Below are 20056 nucleotides of genomic sequence, written 5' to 3'. Positions count from 1 at the left end.
TCTCTATTCAGAAAATTTCGGCCTGAGCCAAGGAGACCCAGGGTTTCTCCTATTCCATCCTATAATGTTTTCAGAGTGTCTGCTTTGACTTCAAGGTCTTTGATCCATTTGGAGTTGATTCTGGTGCAGGGTGATATATAAGGATCTAGCTTTAGTTTTCTACATGTAGTTAACCAGTTTTGCCAGCACCATTTACTGAAGAGGCTGTCTGTCTTCCATTCTATTGTTTTAGCTGCCTTATCAAAGATTAGATGGCTATAGGTCTGTAGGTTCATTTCTGGGTTTTCAATTCTATTCCATTGGTCCTGAGGTCTGTTCTTATGCCAATACCAAGCTGTTTTGATTACTATGGCTTTATAGTAGAGTTTGAAATTTGGTATTGATATTCCTCCAGCAGTGTTCTTTCCGTTGAGGAGCGTTTTTGCTATTCGGGGTCTTTTATTGTTCCATATGAATTTTTGGATTGCCTCTTCTATTTCCTTGAAGAATGAGGGTGGAATTTTGATAGGTATTGCGTTGAATTTGTAGATAGCCTTGGGAAGTATTGCCATTTTCACGATGTTAATCTTTCCAATCCAGGAGCATGGGAGGTTTTGCCATTTTTTAAGTTCTGTGTTGATTTCCTTTTTCAAGATTTTAAAGTTTTCATCATAGAGGTCCTTCACTTCTTTAGTTAAGTTAATTCCTATTTATTTTATTTTTTGTGGGGCTATTACAAATGGAGTTGCTTTCATAATTTCAGCCACACTTTTCTCATTGTTGGCATACAGAAAAGTCATTGATTTTGGGGGGTTAATTTTATAACCTGCTACTTTGCCAAAGTTTTGAATCAGCTTGAGTAATTTGGGAGTGGAGTCTATGGGATTCTTTAAATACAAGATCATGTCATCTGCAAAGAGGGAGAGTTTTATTTCTTCTTTCCCTATTTGGATCCCCTTTATGTCTGCATCTTGTCTTATTGCTGTAGCTAGGCATTCTAATACTAGATTGAAGAGAAGTAGAGAGAGTGGGCATCCTTGTCTTGTTCCTGAGTTAAGAGGAAATGGCTTTAGTTTTTCACCATTGAGTATAATGCTGGCTGTAGGTTTGTCATATACAGCCTTTATTGTATTGAGGAATGTTCCATGGATTCCTAATTTTTCCAAAACCTTCATCATAAAGGAGTGTTGGATCTTGTCGAATGCTTTTTCTGCGTCTATTGAGATAACCATGTGGTTCTTATTCTTGCTCCTGTTGATGTGATGAATAATATTAATTGATTTGCGTATATTGAACTAGCTTTGCATCCCTGAAATTAATCCTGTTTGATCGTGGTGTATGATTTTTTGGATGAATTGTTGAAGTCGGTTGGCCAAAATTTTGTTGAGAAGTTTTGCATCAATGTTCATCAAAGAAATGGGTCTATAGTTCTCTTTCTTTGATGAGTCCCTGCCTGGTTTTGGGATGGGGGTTATGATGGCTTCATAGAATGTGTTCGGTAGTGAGCTTTCTCTTTCAATTTCATTGAAGAGTTGGAGGAGAATTGGTGTGAGCTCTGCTTTGAAGGCCTTGTAAAATTCCGCTGTGAAACCATCTGGTCCTGGACTTTTCTTAGCTGGGAGGTCTCTTATTGCTGTTTCTATTTCAATGCTTGATATGGGCCTGTTAAGATAGTTTGCCTCATCTTGGTTTAGTTTTGGCATGTCAATATTTGCTAGGAAGAGGTCCATTTCTGTCAAGTTCTCAAACTTATTAGCATAAAGTTTTGAGAAGTATTCCCTTATAATGTTCTGAATCTTGCTTGTTTCTGTGGTGATGTTTCCATTCTCATCTCTGAGTTTATTAATTTGGGTGTGTTCTCTTCTTTTTCTGATAAGATTTGCTAAGGGTCTGTCAATTTTGTTAAGTTTTTCGAAGAACCAACTCTTTGTTTAGTTGATTCTTTCTATAGTTTTTTTGGATTCTAATTCATTTAATTCTGATTTAATTTTGATTATTTCTTTCCGTCTACTGGATTGGGGTTTATCTTGCTGCTCTTTTTCAAGGAGGTTTAGATGTGTCATTAAATTGCTAGTTTCAGATTTCTCCAATTTGTTGATGTAGGAGCTCAGAGCTATAAACTTGCCTCTGAGTACTGCCTTTGCTGTGTCCCAGAGGAGCTGGTAATTTGTGTGTTCATTTTTGTTGAATAGCATGAACATTTGAATTTCCTTTCTAATCTCTTCCATGACCCACTCTTGATTCAGCAGTGTGTTGTTCAGCCTCCATGTGATACTGGACTTTCTTTGGTGGCTTTTGGTGTTGAGTTCTAATTTTATTCCCTTGTGGTCTGAGAGAATGCAAGGTATAACTTCAATGTTTCTGAATTTAGACAAGTTTGCTTTGTGGCCTAAAATGTGGTCTATTTTAGAAAACGTTCCATGTGCTGCTGAGAAAAACGTGTATTCTGATGCTGCTGGGTGAAATGTTCGGTAGATGTCTGTTAAGTCTAGTTGATCTATGCAGCTGTTTAGATCTGCGGTTTCTCTGTTGAGTTTTTGCCGAGTTGATCTATCTAGTGGGGAGAGTGGTGTGTTAAAATCCCCAACAATTAATGTCTTTGGATCTATATGGGATTTGAGGGAAAGTAGTGTTTCTTTGATAAATTTGGGTGCTCCATTGTTTGGCGAATAGATATTTAGAATTGTAATATCCTCCTGAAGGAGAGATCCTTTAATTAGTATGTAGCGACCTTCTTTATCTCTTTTCACCAATTTTAATTTGAAGTCTATTTTATCTGATATTAGGATTGCAACTCCCGCCTGTTTATGCGGTCCGTTTGCTTGGTAGATTTTGTTCCAGCCTTTAACATTGAAAATGTGTTTGTTTTTACGGGCAAGATGTGACTCCTGCAGGCAGCAGATAGAAGGGTCTTGTTTTTTAATCCAACTAGACAGTCTATGTCGCTTAATTGGAGAGTTCAGTCCGTTAACATTAAGAGATAGGACTGAGAGGTATTTGGGAGTTCCTGCCATGTTATCTACCTTCTTGGGGGCTGCGAAAACTGGGTTCTTCCTATGGTTCTTGGATTCTCAGTTTGGGTGCAGTTTCTTGGCCTTTATTGCGGTCTTGTTGGTTTTCTATGTGTAGGACATCTTTAAGAATCTTTTGTAGGGCTGGTTTGGTGGAGATGTATTGTTTCAATTTTTCTTTCCTATGGAAGGTTTTTATTTGGCCTTCAGTTATGAAGGAGAGTTTAGCTGGGTACAGTATTCTTGGTTGATAGTTGTTTGTTTTTAGGGCATGGCATACATCATTCCAGGCTCTTCTTGCTTTGATTGTCTCTGCTGAGAAATCTGAGGTGATTCTAATTGGTTTCCCTTTATAAGTGATTACCCTTTTCTCTCTGACAGCTTTAAGGATCTTTTCCTTGTTCTGAGTTGATCCTGTGTGGATTATAATGTGACGGTGGGATGTCCTAATCTGGTCTGGTCTATTTGGGGTTCTAAAGGCTTCTTGTATCTGGACAGGCCTATCTTTTTGCATGTTTGGGAAGTTCTCTGCTAGGATCCTGTTAAACAGATTTCCTAGACCATTAACTTCTGTTTCTAGGTGCTCCTCTACACCCATTATCCTTAGATTAGGCCTTCTGATGGTGTCTTCCAGGTGTTGGATAGATCTATCATATTTCTTGGACTTGTCTTGGATGGTTGTATGTTCTTTCTCTATAATATCTAGGCTGTCTTCAATCCCTGAGATTCGATCTTCTGCATGGTCTAACCTGCTGTCAAGACTCTCTACTTTGTTTTTTATCTCTTTTCCTTCTAGTTGGTCGGCTTTGATGGCTTCAAGTTCTTTGTTGAAGCTCTGTTTTAGGTCTTGTATGAATTTCTTTACTTCCTTAATTTGGTGTTCAGTGTTTGTCCTCAAATCACTTAGTTGATTGGTTATGGTTTCTTTGGGCTCCCATTCCTTCTGTTGGGTTCCATTCAGCATTCCCTTTGTGGTCTCCCTGACTTCCTTCAGCTCTTTGTTAATGGATTCCATGAATGCCTTTAGTGATCTTTGTGTGTTCTCTACCTGGTCTCTCAATTCCTGTATTACTCTTTGATTAGCTTCCTCCCGTTCGTGGGATTCCTGCAGATCTCTTTGAGTGTTCTCAGCCTGCTCACGCCATTCCTCTCTTTCTCTTTGAGTATTCTCGAGTTGTTCACGCAAATCCTGTATCAGTTTTTGAGTAGCTTCCTCACGCTTATGATATTCCTGTATAAACTTCTGGGATGCCTCCTCTCTCTCCCTATCACGCTCATACAGAGTCCTTTGTACGTTGTCAAACTTTTCATTTATCATGTTTGCCACCAGTGTTTGTAGAGCTGTTTGGGAACTCTCCTCTGGATTATTCATTATCTGTTCTAACCCCTGATTATCAGGATTGGGAATTGAGATACCCGAATTTGCCATTTTTCTTGTGTTTTTCCGGCTTACTCTGCCCATTTGAGATGAAGATAGCACCAGTTTTGTGCTAGAACACTATCTTAAGGCAACCATCAACCAAAGTTTGCATTTGTACAGTCAATAGTCTACAGATACAATCTAGTTCAACAGATACATCTATTCGACATCAAACAACTATATGTTAAAGGGCTTCGAACTGCAGAGAAGAATTTGGAAAACCAGAAATTATTAGGGTTAGGGAGAGATGTGGTAAAAAATAGGAATAGATTGGTGTGGGGAGGCACAGGGAGAGTTAACTATGTCCTAATCACAATGCAGGAAATAGGTTGGGTAGGATGTAAGTAGAGAGAGAGAGAAAAAGAAGAAAGGGAAAGGGGAATGAAAAGAGACCAGAAAATAAAATAGAAACGTAAAAATTAATGTTATTTTAGAGATTAAAAGACCATCTATTTATAGAGGAATATGAATATGTTGAGAGAAAGGGAGGGACATAGAGGAGATGAGAAAAACTTTAAAAAAATGCTTAAAATATTATATAGGTATAAAGAGGTAGTACTGCTATTAATGAATTTAAGTCTCAGAGGTTTTGAATTGAGTAATAAGTTTGTGGATTAAGGGTGTACACAATGGGGGATAGGGTCTACTGGTTAACTACGGGTTTATCTGAGGATGTGCGGACAAGAGTTAAGTCACATAAAGATGAACAAAGAGGAAAAGATGGAAAGGATAGGAAAGTGAGAAGAAAAGATCAGAAGTTCAGTAGAGCTAGAAGAAAAAACAAAAAGATAATTAAGAATGAAAGAAAAAGAGAAAGAAGACAAGAAAAGAAAAGAAAACACACATTCACGTATTCCTAAAATAAAAATTATAAGAGGAGAAAAAAAAAAAGTTAATGGAAAACAATTATTTTTTCAGAAGAGGCAAAAATTAAAGATTAATAAAAGTTTTAGAAAAGCAAAAAAAATTTTATATATATATAAGGTAACAAAAAATGGAAAAAAAAAACAAAACAAGAAAAAGAAAAAAAAGAAAAGAAGAAGAAAAAAAAAGTTCTTTGATTTTTTTTTCTTTTTTTTTTGGGAGGGGTGGGAAGAGTCCTGTATCTCCCTTTTGTCTGTAATCAGAGTCTGGTTGGAGTCTCTGGTCAGCTTGAGGTCCTGTGGCTTGATTGGTTTCTTAAGTCAGTTTGTTGGAACAGGCAGAAAAATGCTCTGCTTTACCCAAGATTTTGAGATCCCCCTCCCAGGTTAGTTTACTGGGAGGGTGATCTGCTTTGAGAATCACAAAAGAGGGGGATGCAGTGATGAGGCTAGGTTCTGGGTAGAGTTGAGGCCTTTCAACGAACAGTAGCTTTTCCCTGGGGCTATTTTGTGAAAAAAAACTCACAGCACCCAGCCTGGAGCCATTCTCAGGGTTTCTGTTTTTCAATTGATTGTGGTGGCTGCTAGAGGGCGGGGCAGCCTCTGGCTCTGGTTACCCGGTGAGGAGAGCCACTCCAATGGCTGGCGCCTGAGCTGGGTGACTTTTCCCTGGATGGAACTGAGTCTGTGAGGTCACTTCGCCGTTAAGTTCTTGTGACCTGCTAAATGACTCGTTTTATTCCAAGGCCTGAGCTGGAGCTAGCCGCTCCTCCGAGCTTTGTCGGTATCCAAGATGGAGATCACCGGTGCTGGGGGGGGAGGGGTGGCCTTCCCTCCTCTGCTCCCAGAGGAGGAGTGAGGAAGTGGGGCTTCTACTCACGCGGAGTCTTGGATCCCGGGTCGTCTCTGGTCTGCAAAGTGCAGGATGAAGTTGTTCGCTCCTTGTCGGTTCTTGCTGGTGTTGAGTAGAATCCGCTCGTCTTCTGCGTCTGGCTCCTTCGTCCCGGACTGCGTCTCAGGTATGCCTCCGCGGCGGTGGTCGCCGCTGCGACCCTGCTGCCGCAGCGGCAGCTGCTCAGATGTGTCTGCTTGGCTTCCCCTCTCTTGACTAACTCTCTGTCCTGTGATGGCACACTTGGTGTGATTCTCTGGCTTGGGACTGTTCACTGGAACTCTGAAACTGTTTTCTATGCAAGAGCTTGTTCAGATTCCAGCTTCTCCTCCGCCATCTTCCCGGAACTCCTCAAATTTTATTCTTATGATTAGTATAAATAAAATATTTTGGGGGTTGGGAATATGGCTTTGTTTGTCCAGCATGCATGAAGCCCTGGGTTTTATTCCTCAGAATCACATAAACAGAAAAGGCTGGAAATAGCACTGTGGTTCAACTGGTAGAGTGTAAGCCTTGAGCAAAAGAAGCTCAGGGAGCCCCAGGACTGGCAAAAATAAAATATAGAGTAGAATAAAATAAAAAGAGGTTTGTTAATTACACTAAAAAAAAAAATGTAACCCATAAACTAAATGCTTTAGTAGGATGGCATGGGAAAATTAGCTCTAGAAACATTATCTGACAAGGGAAGAGCTTCTGTGGTGATTGGAGACCAAAGCTGCACAAAGACCTTATTTGGTGGGGGAGAAGGGGGAGTCCGGTCATGGAGCCTAAACTCTGGGCCTGGGCACTGTCCCTCAGTTCTTCAGCTCAAGGCTAGCGCTCTACCACTTGAGCCACAGTGCCATTTCCAGCTTTTTTCTTTTTTGCTTATTTGGTGCTGAGGAATCGAACCCAGGGCCTCAGGCATGCAAGGTAAGCACTCTACCACTGAACCACCTTCCCAGCCCCTGCACAAAGACCTTAGAAGGTTTGAACATTGGCAAGTGAGTTAACTAAAAACTCAGACGAAGAGCTGGGAAGGTGGTTTAGCAGTAGAGTGCTTGTCTTGCATGCATGAACCCCTGGGTTCAAAACCTCAGCACCATGTAAGCAGAAAAAGCACTGTGGCTCAAGTGGTAGAGAGCTATCCTTAAGCTGAAGAGCTGAGGGACAGTGTCCTGGCCCAAATTTCAGGCCTCACAACCGACAAATCCAAGAACAAAGAAAAGAATACAGAAAAAATAATATGGGCACCAGTGGCTCACACATGTAACCCTAGCTACTCTGAAGGCTAAGATCTGAGGATGGTCATTCAAAGCTAGGCAAGGCAGGTAAATTCTGTGACACTCTTATCACCAATAAACCACTCAGAAAACTGGAAGTGGTGTTGTGACTCAAGTGGTAGAGGACTAGCCTTGAGCTGAAGAGCTGAGGGACCACACCCAGGCAAAGAGTTCAGTTCCAAGACCGACCAAAAAACAAAACAACCAAAAAAAAAAAAAACAATGGCAAGCTACACCTAAAGCGTTTTCTACCAAGAGGGAGGAAGGGTTTCCTACCAAGAGGGAAGGAGTTTTGGGCGTTTCTATCTAACAAGAATGCAAGTTTCCCTTTTAGTGGGCAGGGGCATTGCCATCTAGTAATGAGGGTGTTAATGAAAAAATTGGTCAAAATATGATTCAGTTTCATAATGTCCAGATAAATGTCTAATGTTTGACTTGTGAAAACATCCTACTTGGGGAAATCCAAACACTCTTAATGCCCTTAAAGTGATCATGCTTAGTTCCAGGGCCTCAATGGACCCTCTACTTAATCTTATGATATGATTGCAAATTCAATCTTGGAGCAGACACTTTGTGTATGTCTTCCAATTTTGAGTTTACCCAGATTCAAATTGAGACTGAATAAGTGAGGAAATACTAGGGTGATTCTGTCCACATACGGAGTACTGCTATTACTGTGTTGCAGGGAGGCCACACAAGAGGTTCTATTTGTGCTGTCATAGAGCCCAGACCCCATGTGCATGAAATTCATGATAGGTCAGCAAAATGTGATCCGAGACAACTTGGAACACCTTGTTTCTCTTCTCAGAAGCAAGAGTCTATTTCAAAAACCCTTGAAACTGATCAGCTCCATTCTTTCTAGATCAACTACCTGGGGAAAATTGAACATTTCTGGGAAACTTATCTGGATGTAGTGAAGATGAGCAGTAAGTACAAATCATAGCCAGGGAAAATGTCTGGTGGTATTCCAGGAGACCACTATTGGAGATGTTACTGGCCAACTGGAGTGGAATCTGTGCTTTGGTTCCATTGGCCAATCCATACCTGACCATTCTCAAACACCTTAAATTAAGTAAGAAGAGACTTCTTAGCTAGTGGGTCATTCAAACTTCATATTTGCAAATACAAACTACATATTTACAAATTTCATATTTACTTAGGAGCTTAAAGAGCTTCAAGCTAGAAACCAGAAACAGCAGCTTAAATTAGTTTTATTCTGTTGATCTCCACAATCTATGATCTCCATAATCGAATTATTCCAATAGGTGCTTTTATTTATCAGCTGGATTTGTTTACTGGAAATGCCACCATGTAAAAGTAACTAGGAGCCACTGGTAGGATTGAATGGGAAAAATTTGGTCTAAATATAGTACTTGAACAGATAAGATGGTGATAAGTGAAATGAACCCCACCATAGGGGCACAAGTGTTTTTTGTCATTTCTTGTTATTGTTTCTAACATATTTATAATGTTCCATGTGATTTTTGTTTCTTTGTATGCTGTCCTCCAAAAAAACAGCATAACCCCTGTTTCCAATGTTTTTGATGTTGGTGTCCTCCATCTTGTATATACACTTCTCTAGTTTGGGGAGGAAAGGGAAAAAACAGAATACTTAAATGGGAATACAGGTTGACCCATTGTAACAATGAGATGCACAAGACACTGTTGAAAAACAAACTTTACAATTTAGGCGGAGTTCGGGGGGAGTGTATAGGGTAGTTTTGAAGCTAAGAGGTTAGGGATGGTAGGGGACATATAAAGGAGGAGGTAACAATGCTTGATAGAAAATGTATGCTTTACTTTGCTCATGTAACTAACCCTCTGTACAGTATTTTTAAAATAAATATATAAAAATAAAAGAATAAATATACTTCAAAGGTAATCTGTGTGGTGGTTGGAGGCCAATGATACAGAAAAACTTACAAGGATTGAATACTGGAAACAAATTACCTAAAAACTGAAATGATCCTGAGTATAATCCTAAATGCTCAGTTGACTGAATTTTGTGTTTGAAGCCAACCCAGACAGGAAAGATGAGACTTTTATTTCCAATAAAGGTGCAAAAAAAGATACTACTGGAGTTGTGGCTAATGTGGTAGCCTTGAGTAAAACTGCTCTGGGACAATGCCCACAGCATGAGATCAAACCCAAGACCAGCTCCCAGTCACTTATAAAAAAGGTTGTGTGTCTGTGTGTGGTGGCAGATTCTTTTACAAGTTTGATGATAGAACAAGCATTTCAACAATGAGTCATGGTGTCAATATTTACCTCTTTAGTAATTGTTTTCATAGTAATGTGTGCTTTATCTCTTCTATAACAGGTTTTTTTTCTGTGACTGACTGTAAAACTGCCTTAATCAAACCCTTGTTTAAATCAAAATATCTTATTGGATACTGCTGAATAGGAAAGTCAATGATTATTGTTTGGAAGAAAAGAAACAAAATCAGATGGGAGAATTGTAGAAGTTAAATCTTGAAGTGCTTGACTGATATAAGCATTGCCCTTGTAAAGGTAGTCAAAACCTTACCAATGCTATTTTAGAGAAGTGCTAGGGGCTAGAGGCATGGCAACAGTAGTAGAACAACAACTGGGTAAAAGTTGTTTATTTTTCATATGGCCAGGTGTTCAGATTTGGTTGATTATTAAAACTTTTGACTAGTTTGAAAGGAGTCAAAAGTTTGAGCCATCATAAAAGATGATACCAAAGCTCAAATTTATGGGAACCAGTGGTGGGCTGCCTATCCAGTGTGCTTATTAAACTTCGACATGCGACAGCATGCTTTCTGCAGGAGTAAACTTTGCCTTGCTGAGATGGTGTTTGTAGAATACCTTAATTGCCCCCGGTTTTTCCAACACAGATCTTCTGTGCCATTCATGAGGGATCTTAGGAACCCCTCATAGGACACACATCCAGCCGCCCTGTTGAGCCAACCTCCTGGATGGCCTAAACATGCCATCCTTGGTAGCTGATAATGGAACTAGGTATAAAGTTAATCTGCAACATAAGTAAGAGCCACAAACAGGCACCCTCAGAAGCAAGCAACCTCATGCATTGGCCTTGGTAGAAAAAAATGAAACTATGTATCCTGTTTTGGTACTTGTGTCTTTGTAGGGATGGTGTATGAGAGAAGTGTCTTAGATTCAGGCTCTTAAATTCTTTCTGTCTAAGAGTCTTGATCTGCAAATTCATTTGTCCAGCTAGGAAGAGTGAAAAGTTGGAGATGGAGTCATCTCTGAGAAAAATCTCTAATAATGGAGTTGAGAAGAGGGAGGAACAAGAAACACAGACTGAAGGGCAAAGTGTACCAAAAAATCTTACTCCCATTACAGCATGTCTCTGTGATTTAAGAATTGTAAACCTAGGAATCCCAAGAAAATTGGAGCTAAAATGCCTCCCTCATACATTGTAGGGAAAGATATGAAAATATGTGTTAAGGCTGATTTTTATTTTTGAGCACTAATTTTAATGTTCATTTGGTAAACTAAATCCTCTATATTCCTGTCTCTGTGTAAATACCCATCAACATGAAATATAAAGTGATTTTGTTTAAAAAAATGACTCAGAAGAAATTATAAATGCAAAAACAATCTTCACAGAAGCAAACTCTCAGAGATATTTCGTGACTTTGACAAGGATAAAGTGGTGAAGTTAGTATAAATTTAGAAGTATGACAATGCACAAAAACATAAAAAAGATACTCATATATTTCATTATATAACCCAAAGCAGAAAGTAAATGTTGTTTAGATGATTTTATAAAACCCAGTCTCTCAGGTACTGGGAAGTGGCTCAATGGTAGAGTGCCTGCCTTGCATGCATGAGGCCTTGGGTTTGATTTCTCAGCATCACATAAGCAGAAAAAGATGGAAGTGGTGCTGTGGCTCAAGTGGTATCACTAACCTTGAGCTGAGGGACAGCACCAGGCCCCAGAGTTCAAACCCCATGACCAACAAAATAAAAATAAAAAACAAAACAAAACACAGTCTCTCACTTTTGTGCCCTCAACTCTGTAATAACTCTCCTTGAGCCTAGGGCTAATATTTTAGGTGAAGACATACATTAACACTCTTGAATCAGACTCCACTTGATCATTTTTTAAATACATATTTTGTTCTAAGTTTCCTCTTTATAAATTCACTACACCTATAAAAAATGGTGTGGCCATCCCAGTAACCTTCTCAAAGTACTTCCTAATGACAACTTACAAAAAGTTGTATTATATTACAACAAGGAAAACAATGCTAAAAATAAAGAAAACCAATTATGAAATATTAATGAATAATAAAATAAAAAACAAAACAATTACCAGTGTTTTCAGTATTTGAAGTGTACTACAAATTAGATTTTATTATTGTCATATTTCTTTACATTTAACACTGGCTAAGATTATGATGTTCCACAAGAATTTTATAGGCTATGAGTAGTGTTTAAAGACACCCATTAAGATTACTATTTATAGTTCATCTCATAATTTGTATATGGCTTATATCATCATTTGTTCCTCATTAACATATGAAGTAAGGAAGGCCTACACTTTTAACAGAAACTGTGTAGTTAACATAGTCAACTCTTTATTCTGCTCCTTTACACAAAGACTTTGCAACTTCTCATTACTAAACTTTCTATAAAATCTGAAATGTACATACTTAGTAGTACTTATCTGCTACCATAAATCTTAAATACTTTATAGAAAAGTATTATGACCTGCCAAACAGTCCCAGTTTTTGGCATATATAAGCAAATTCCCAAAATTAAATATATTGAAAACATTAAAACTTTTAACAAACCTTAACACTTGCTGCAGTGTTCATTATGGCAGGTCCCTTGTATAGAATAATTGAATTCCTCCTCCTACACATCTCTTGAACAACAAATATCTGGAATTATTTTGTTTTTGACATGTCAATCTTGACTTTATTCTTAAATGTGTACTTATGTAAGAAGTACATGGTTCTAAAATTTCATGAAAATTCTTTTAAACTTACTTTTTGTTGAATTGTCTAGTTAAAGAAAATCAATTATAATTTATATATAAAAATGTTCTGTGCACAATTCTGCATCACATACACTAACATTGGAATGATACAGAGAAGATTAGCATGGCCACTGCGCAAGGATGACAGGCAAATTCCTGAAGCATTCCATCGCCCAATTTTTTAGGAAATGGAAAGACTTGGAAAAAAAATTATTAATTGAAGTAAGCCAAGTCCAAAGAAACTTAGGTCCCATGGTTTCTCTAATTTTCAATAACTAATGTATGTCTAGGATAAGCAGAAAAGGCCAAAAGTTATGTGTATATGACCAGATAAGATTATGTTAAGGGAAATGAAACCCATGTTAGGGACACAAGTGGTTTTTTTTTTCTTGCTATTGTTTCTCATGTACTTGTAACGTGCAGTGTGGTTTTTTTTTTTTGTTTCTTTGTATGTTCGTCCCCCATGCTATAACACCTGTTTTCACTGTATTTGAAGTTGGTGCGCCTACATCTTGTATATACTCTCCTCTAATTTGGTGATGGGAAGGAAAAAAAAACCAAAATGATTAAATAGGGATACAGGTATACCCATTGTAACAATGAGATGCACAAGACACTATGTTGTAAAGTGAACTTTACAATTGAGGCCGGGAAAGGGAGGAGGTTAATGGACTTGTGGAGGTGGGAGGGAAGGGATGTAGGGGAACAATAAAGGAGGAGGTAACAATGCTTGTTAGGGAATGTACTCATTACCTTGCTCATGTAAGTGTTACCCCTATGTACAGTATTTTTACAATAAGAACGTATAAAAATGTTCTGAGATGGAAGAGTTTATTCCCTTTATTTTACTCATATAATATCGTTAGCAAAGGAGTTCATGCAAAACTCCGATATGAAGGCATTTTGAATACATATGTGGGTGAATGCACGCATGTGCTCAAGTACTTGAATGTGTGTTGAAGTGCTCAGTGTTTGAAATCAGGGCTTCAAGGTCTTGCTGGGCCTTTTTTCTCTAGATTGATGAGCTACTAAATGAGCTACATCTCCATTCTTGGCCCTATGCTAGTTCATTAAATTTTTTGAAAAATAATCTCCTGAATTTATTTTGCCCTGATTGGCTTCCAACTGCTATCCACAGATCTCAGGCTCCTGAGTAGATATCCATAGTAGTTAGGATTACAGGTGTGACAAACCAGCAAAAGCTTTCAGAATAACGTTAAAAGTAGAAGAAAATTTACTTCAGAGGGCATGTTTTAGCATCTCCAATTTTAAAGCATTTTGGAGTGATTATTTATGATTTTTTTTTCTTTTTGGATACTTATAAGACAGTAGGTGATGATATTTAAAAGTTTTAGTACTTTTTAAAGAGGATACTGGAATTGTGGGACAGAAGAAATTTGCCTCTCTTTGGACCTCAATGTATAAGCTCAGTTCTGTGCATGATAACCCAGTGTCACCAACACAATCTGTATTGAAGACAAATGTGATAGAAAACAATCACCATGGGCAGTATTTACTATGCTATTATTTCTTGGACAATATGAATATTGAATTGAGAGTGTAATAGAATGGAGAGATTTTATCTACCTTTTGTGTATTGCTGAAAGACTTTCGGAAACTTTGACTCATTTCTTTCCCCACTGTGTGTGTCTTTAGGCCGTGCACTTACTGCATTTAATTACAATTTTTCCAAACACTAAAATAACATTAACATTATAGCAAATGTTATCTTAACAATTAAGGGAATAAAACTTGTGAAATACTTAAAATAAACTTCTAGGAATGAGCTTTGAGTTTAGCCAGCAATCTTTTATAAATACTAAATAGAACGTCATAAGTAGTACAGAAACCATTACATGTAGTGAGCAACTAAAAGTAATATCTATTGATCATGCTCTGCTTCCAAGGAAGCCAGGTGGATAACTTCTCATGCTGTAAATCAAACTGGTTATGTTATGTCTTGATAGTGTAAAAATATCAGGGACAGAATGATGAAGGAATATTGTAGACTGAGGTGAAATCCATATGAAAATGTGCAAAACTGATAAAACATAAAAGTATCTGAGCAGTATTTTGTGTTTTACAACATTTAAGTTACATCGCAAAGATAAAGAAGTCATAGAAGAATAAATTCTTTTTTGTTGTCCTATCATAGCTCCTTAAAAGGATGAACTCTTTCCTCATTCTTATACAGGCATCATCGGATGAGAGGAACTGTAGTTTTTTGTTGTTGTTGTTTGCTTCCTTCCATTTGTTCTTCAGTTTGAAATCTGAGCTACTTGAGACTGAAAGAAAACAAGGGAAATTAGACAAACAGGCTTTGGAAAGAACAATCAATGTAAAATAAATAAACTACAGCCCTGTAACAGGTCTAACTAAATTGAGTTATATAGTGTCAATTTTTAACAGAAAATGATGTAAGCAATACCATGTTATTGAAAACTGAAAAATGTTAAGAGTTGCTTCATTTATTTTATTTTCTACTACCTTGAATTAATTATTGATCTGATTTAGCGAGATTAAAGATGAGACTAACCAGAACCTGGATTAAAAATGGACAAAAGTTCTGAATAGACATGTTCTCCATAAGCCCTGAAAATTGCCTGTGGGTTTACAAAGTTGTGTTTAATACAACTTCTATGCTGCCTTAATGCTTTTTGAGCAGAAGTCATTAGAGAAATATAATTTAAAATTACTATGAAACAACTTCATAACTATTATAACTCATCAAAAAATCAATGGATCCAGTTATGGTGGTAAAGGCTTGTAATTCCAAGCATTTAAGAGGTTGGATTTAATTCTAAGGCCAGTCTAGGGTACTGCAGATAGTAAAAACCTGCCCTTTATTACCTTTGAATAAACGGTAATAATGTTGGTGAGAGTGTGGAGAAAAGGAAATTTTCTACACTATTGGTCAAAAAACAGTTTAGTATTCTCGTTGTAGAAAGTAGTATGCAAGTTTCTAAAGAAATGCAAAGTTGAGATATCATCTGATCCACCAATCATGTGATTATTTCTCTCTGCGTACCTCATAAATATATCTGTAGTTCATTGTTATTCACATTATTCACAAGAGCAGCCAAGATATAAGTCAATGTTTAGTGTTCAACTACAGACTAATAAAGCAACTGTGGTACATGCACAAATATCTTTTTCTGTTTCATCTTTAAAATAACAAGAGACTGCTCCCATTAGCCACAACTGACAATGACCTGAAAGATGTATTCGAAATGAATAAAAATGTTGTGTTCTGATCTTTGTAAACACACACATACACACACACACACACACACACACACACACACACACACACACACACAAACTCAAATATTAAGACAGATTTTTTTTTAAAGTAAAGCAAATTGGAAATTCTGGGGCATTTAGTTCACAATGTAGAAGATACTAGATATACAGTATGAGGTATAGAGTTGAAATGTACAACATGAGGATACAGGGGACAACAGTGGCCTTACATAGGAATGAAGCTAAGTAAGTAGGAGTTGTTCTTCCTAGTAGGGGTTGCTCTTTTAGTTGTTCTTCTTTTAGTAATTGAAAAGATGAATGTAATTCTTTCAATATACCTGTCTGTTTGCAGAAATGATAACAAACAATATTGTAATAATGTTGCATACTCAACATAGAACAAACTGTCAAATTAAAATACATGAGATTATCCTTGATGTAAACTAATTATTACAAATAAGGGAAACCATGGGAACTATGTTTCTTTAAGTCTGGTTTATTTCACTTAATATGGTTTTTTCCAAGACCTTCCATTTCCTTACAAATGAGGTGGTATCTTTCTTTCTGATGGAAGCATGATACGTGTGTCTATGTGTGTATGTAAGTGTGTGTGTCTCATTTTCTTGATCCATTCATCTACTGAGGGGCTTCAGAGTTGATTCCACATCTTAGCTATGGTAAATATTACTGTGATAAACATAATTGCGCTAGTAGCTTTAGTGTGGCCTTGTTTATGATCATCTGGTTAAATGCCCAGAAGTGGGATTGCTGGGGCATAGGAGCGTTATTGTGTACATCAAGGATAATCTTAGTAGATGAGTAGAATAACTCAATAGCTATGTACATATGACCATATAGGGTGATTCTAAGTGAAATGAACTCCAAGACATGTTCTTTGTTGTTGTTGTTCTTAATGTACTACATGATTTATTTTTATCCTTTTGTGTTTTCCCCACCTATGGTTTATCCCCTGTAGTCACTGTATTTGATTTTGATTCCCTGGTTATTGTAAATATGTTGATCTGAACTGGGGAAGGGGAAGGAAAAAAAAACAAAATAGTGAGACAAAGGACAAAGGGGGAACCTATGCAACAGTGATACTCACAAAACAATAGGTTGGAAACGGATCTTGGGAGGTGCATTGGGAGGGAAGAGGGAGAAAAATGGGTAAAGGGGTAACAAGTTAGAAAAGAAATTAATTCCTTACCTTAATTATGTAACTATAACCCCTCTGTACATTACCTTGACAATAAAATTTAAATAAAAAATAAAATAAAATATATGAGAGCAGCAATACAGTCAGTGGGACTAGGGGAAATTCTGTACTATACAAAGAAAAGTAGAACAGCTATGGAGAGCAACAATTTGACTTTAACGTAAGAAATAATAAACTAGCATACAGATTTTCAGCCTCATGTCAGTCACTAAAAAGGGAAAACAAAATGCATAATTAGCAAACCAATAGAGATAAAATAGAAAACTAAGCAATTGAGGTGAAGGGGTGACTTGGATCAAGTATAACAAATGACACAATTAGAAAACAATAACAAGGTGGTAAGTTTAAAAAACATAGGGCTGGGAAGGTGGCTCAGTGGTAGAGTGCTTGCCTTGCATGCATGAGGCCCTGGGTTCAATTCCTCAGCACCACATAAGCAAAAAGAAAAAAGCCAGAAGTGGCGCTGTGGCTCAAGTGGTAGAACGCTAGCCTTGAGCTGAAGAGCTGAGGGACAGCGCCCAGGCCCAGAGTTCAGGCCCCACAACCGGACCCCCCCCAAAAAAATAAATAAAAAATAAAAAACATTACCCATAATTCTATTAAATGTTGTTTACATCACAATTTGTTAGAACTATAATTCAAATCACAGTTTAATAGTATGTCATTTTAATAATAGTTTACTTATTGATTACTTCATATTCAATGTTTAATATATAATTTTATTTTCTGCAGATATAGAAAAGAAAAAGTGAAACTAATATTAATAAATTAATGTAATAATTCAAAATGTATCCTACACTTAGCACTCATCTTAACATGAAAAAATAAATTATTGCACATGACTCCTGGTATTAGGTGGAAGGGTTCAGCATTGTAGTAAAATTCACACCACACAATACAGGAGGGTATTACTCCTCTAATCTAGCTTAAATTGTGGAAATTTGAATTTTACATGCATTTTTAATTCCTGTCTAAGTGACATCTAAAACATATACAATCATATACTCGAGGAGTATTTCAGATAATACTTAAAGGTCACATTCATTAATTAAATTTTTATTATTTTGTACCAAATAAATATTTAAAGAGAGACTGGATTTCTGAGTAGATGATGGTATATATGTGCCAGATTATTCATATTGAGGCTTATTTTATATTTCTGACATTGTTTCTACAGTCAGATTTAATTTTCCATAAAGGGTTAAGTGCATTATATAGGATATATGAAAGTAAACTGAATGTTTATTCCAGTAATCCTTTGCCACTTGTCTAATCCCAATATAATTCATCCATGTGTTTAAAGTAATGAAAATAACAACAGATAAAAGAAAGATAAATCAGTCTGTAGTAGACAAGTATTTTCACCTTTATTTTCACAGTTGGTCCTCTTTTACACTACAGAATATTCTTGGGAAAATGTGCTCCAGCCTGGCCACAACTGCAGAATATTATGGTTTGATGTATCATAAGAGAAGGAAGGAAGGGGACCTTCCTTCCAAAAGTCTGCTCCATGGGATGTGATCTGCTTCATGGTGCTGAATTGGAAATGAACATTTTTCACGCTCAACCTTGAAAAGCCATCTTGATAGACCATTTCTATAAGTGGTTACAGAGGATTATTGATGGCTTTGCAAGGATGCCACATTGCCTCATTTTGAGACAATTAACAGGAATTTAGTCAGCTGTTTCTTTGTATCTTTAGGAGAAAAACCTATTGACTCTAGGTCAGGGGATCCCTGGGACCCAGAGAAGCTACTATCTTGAATAGTAATCCTAGACCTCTAAAAAAAAAACACACACACAAAACAAACAAACAAAAACTCCAGTAAGCACAGCCAGTCATGACTGCTATCACAGCCTACATGAAGTCAGGCAAGAAACAGAAGCTGAAAGTCATTTAGCTGATAAATAATATATTTTTTATGAGGCAGACTGAAATGAGACTCCAGAGAGAGGGTCAGAAAGACTGACCAGAGACACTAAAGTTGATCACACAAAGATTAGAAAGTAGAGTTCCTTGTAGAACAAATAAATCATAGATTAGAAAGTAGAATTCCTTGTAGAACAAATAAATCATAGAAAGCCTATGCATGTAAGAACAAGACAGATCTTAGTCAGATTTAGTAAGGGTCTGTCAAGTCTGTTAATTTATTTAAAAAACCAGCTGATTTGCTGATTCATTCTATGTTTTATTTTGTCTTTATTTAGTTATTTCTGATTTAATTTTTTTATTTGTTTCTGTCTATTGTTTTGGGTTTGGGCTTCTTCCTGTTTTCAAGGAGCTTGAGCTACATAAGTAAAATATTCATTTGAGATTTCCCCAATTACTTGATGTAGGCACACAGAGCTATAAATTTTCGTGTAAGTACTACAAATATCAGAGTAGCTGGTATTTTGTGTGTTCATTTTTGTTAAATTGTAGAAACTTTCAGATTTCCATTATAATCCCTTCAGTGTTGCACTGGTCATTCAGCAACTTTTTGTTCAGTCTTCATTGGTTTGACAATTTTTTTGCTTTAGCTGTTTAATACTAAGTTTATTCTGTTATGGTCGGACAAGAAATTGGAATTCAATTAATTTTTCTTTCAATTTGAACAGAATTTCTATGTGACATAGGATATGTTCTATTTTGAAGAATCTTCCATGAGCTGCTGCGAAGAATGTATAGTCTGACATTGAATGTATATCCTGTAGATGTCTGTAAGGGATAGGTGGTCAATGTAGTGATTTAGGTCTGCAGTTTCTTGGTTGATTTTTTTCCTGCATAACCAATCCATGGAAGGGAATGAGGTGTTGAGATGTCTTTTTAGGTTAAGTAGTATTTGGTTGACGAAGTGGGATGCTGCAGTATTCAGGGCATTGATATTTAGACTTGTTATATCCTCCTAATGGAGAGTTGCTTTTATCAATATATAATGTCTCTTCCCACTAATTTTAATTTGAGTTCTATTTTACCTTATGTTAGTAATTCTGCTGTGGACTGTTTATGGTCTCCATTTGCTAGAAAATTTTCCTTTCAGCCTTTTAGTTTGAGTATGTGTTTGTTTTTGTCAATAAAATGTGTCTCTTTTAGATACTATATGGATGCGTCTTGTTTTTTGATACTAATCTCTAATCTATGTCTTCTATTTGGAAATTTAAGCCCATTGATATTGAGAGTTAAGACTGAGAAATATCTGATAAATCCTGCTATGT

The 20056-nt window shown here is 36.9% G+C and overlaps 1 pseudogene; it reads left to right on the top strand.

Annotated features, from left to right (window-relative positions):
- The first annotated feature begins 12471 nt into the window (after positions 1 to 12471).
- On the top strand, positions 12472 to 12584 carry LOC122114763 (annotated as a pseudogene).
- The last annotated feature ends 7472 nt before the right edge of the window (positions 12585 to 20056 follow it).

Source organism: Dipodomys spectabilis, unplaced genomic scaffold (assembly GCF_019054845.1).
Source record: "Dipodomys spectabilis isolate Male_0828 unplaced genomic scaffold, ASM1905484v1 ptg000109l, whole genome shotgun sequence".
Lineage (NCBI taxonomy): Eukaryota > Metazoa > Chordata > Mammalia > Rodentia > Heteromyidae > Dipodomys > Dipodomys spectabilis.
This window is presented reverse-complemented; position numbering and strand designations above follow the sequence as displayed.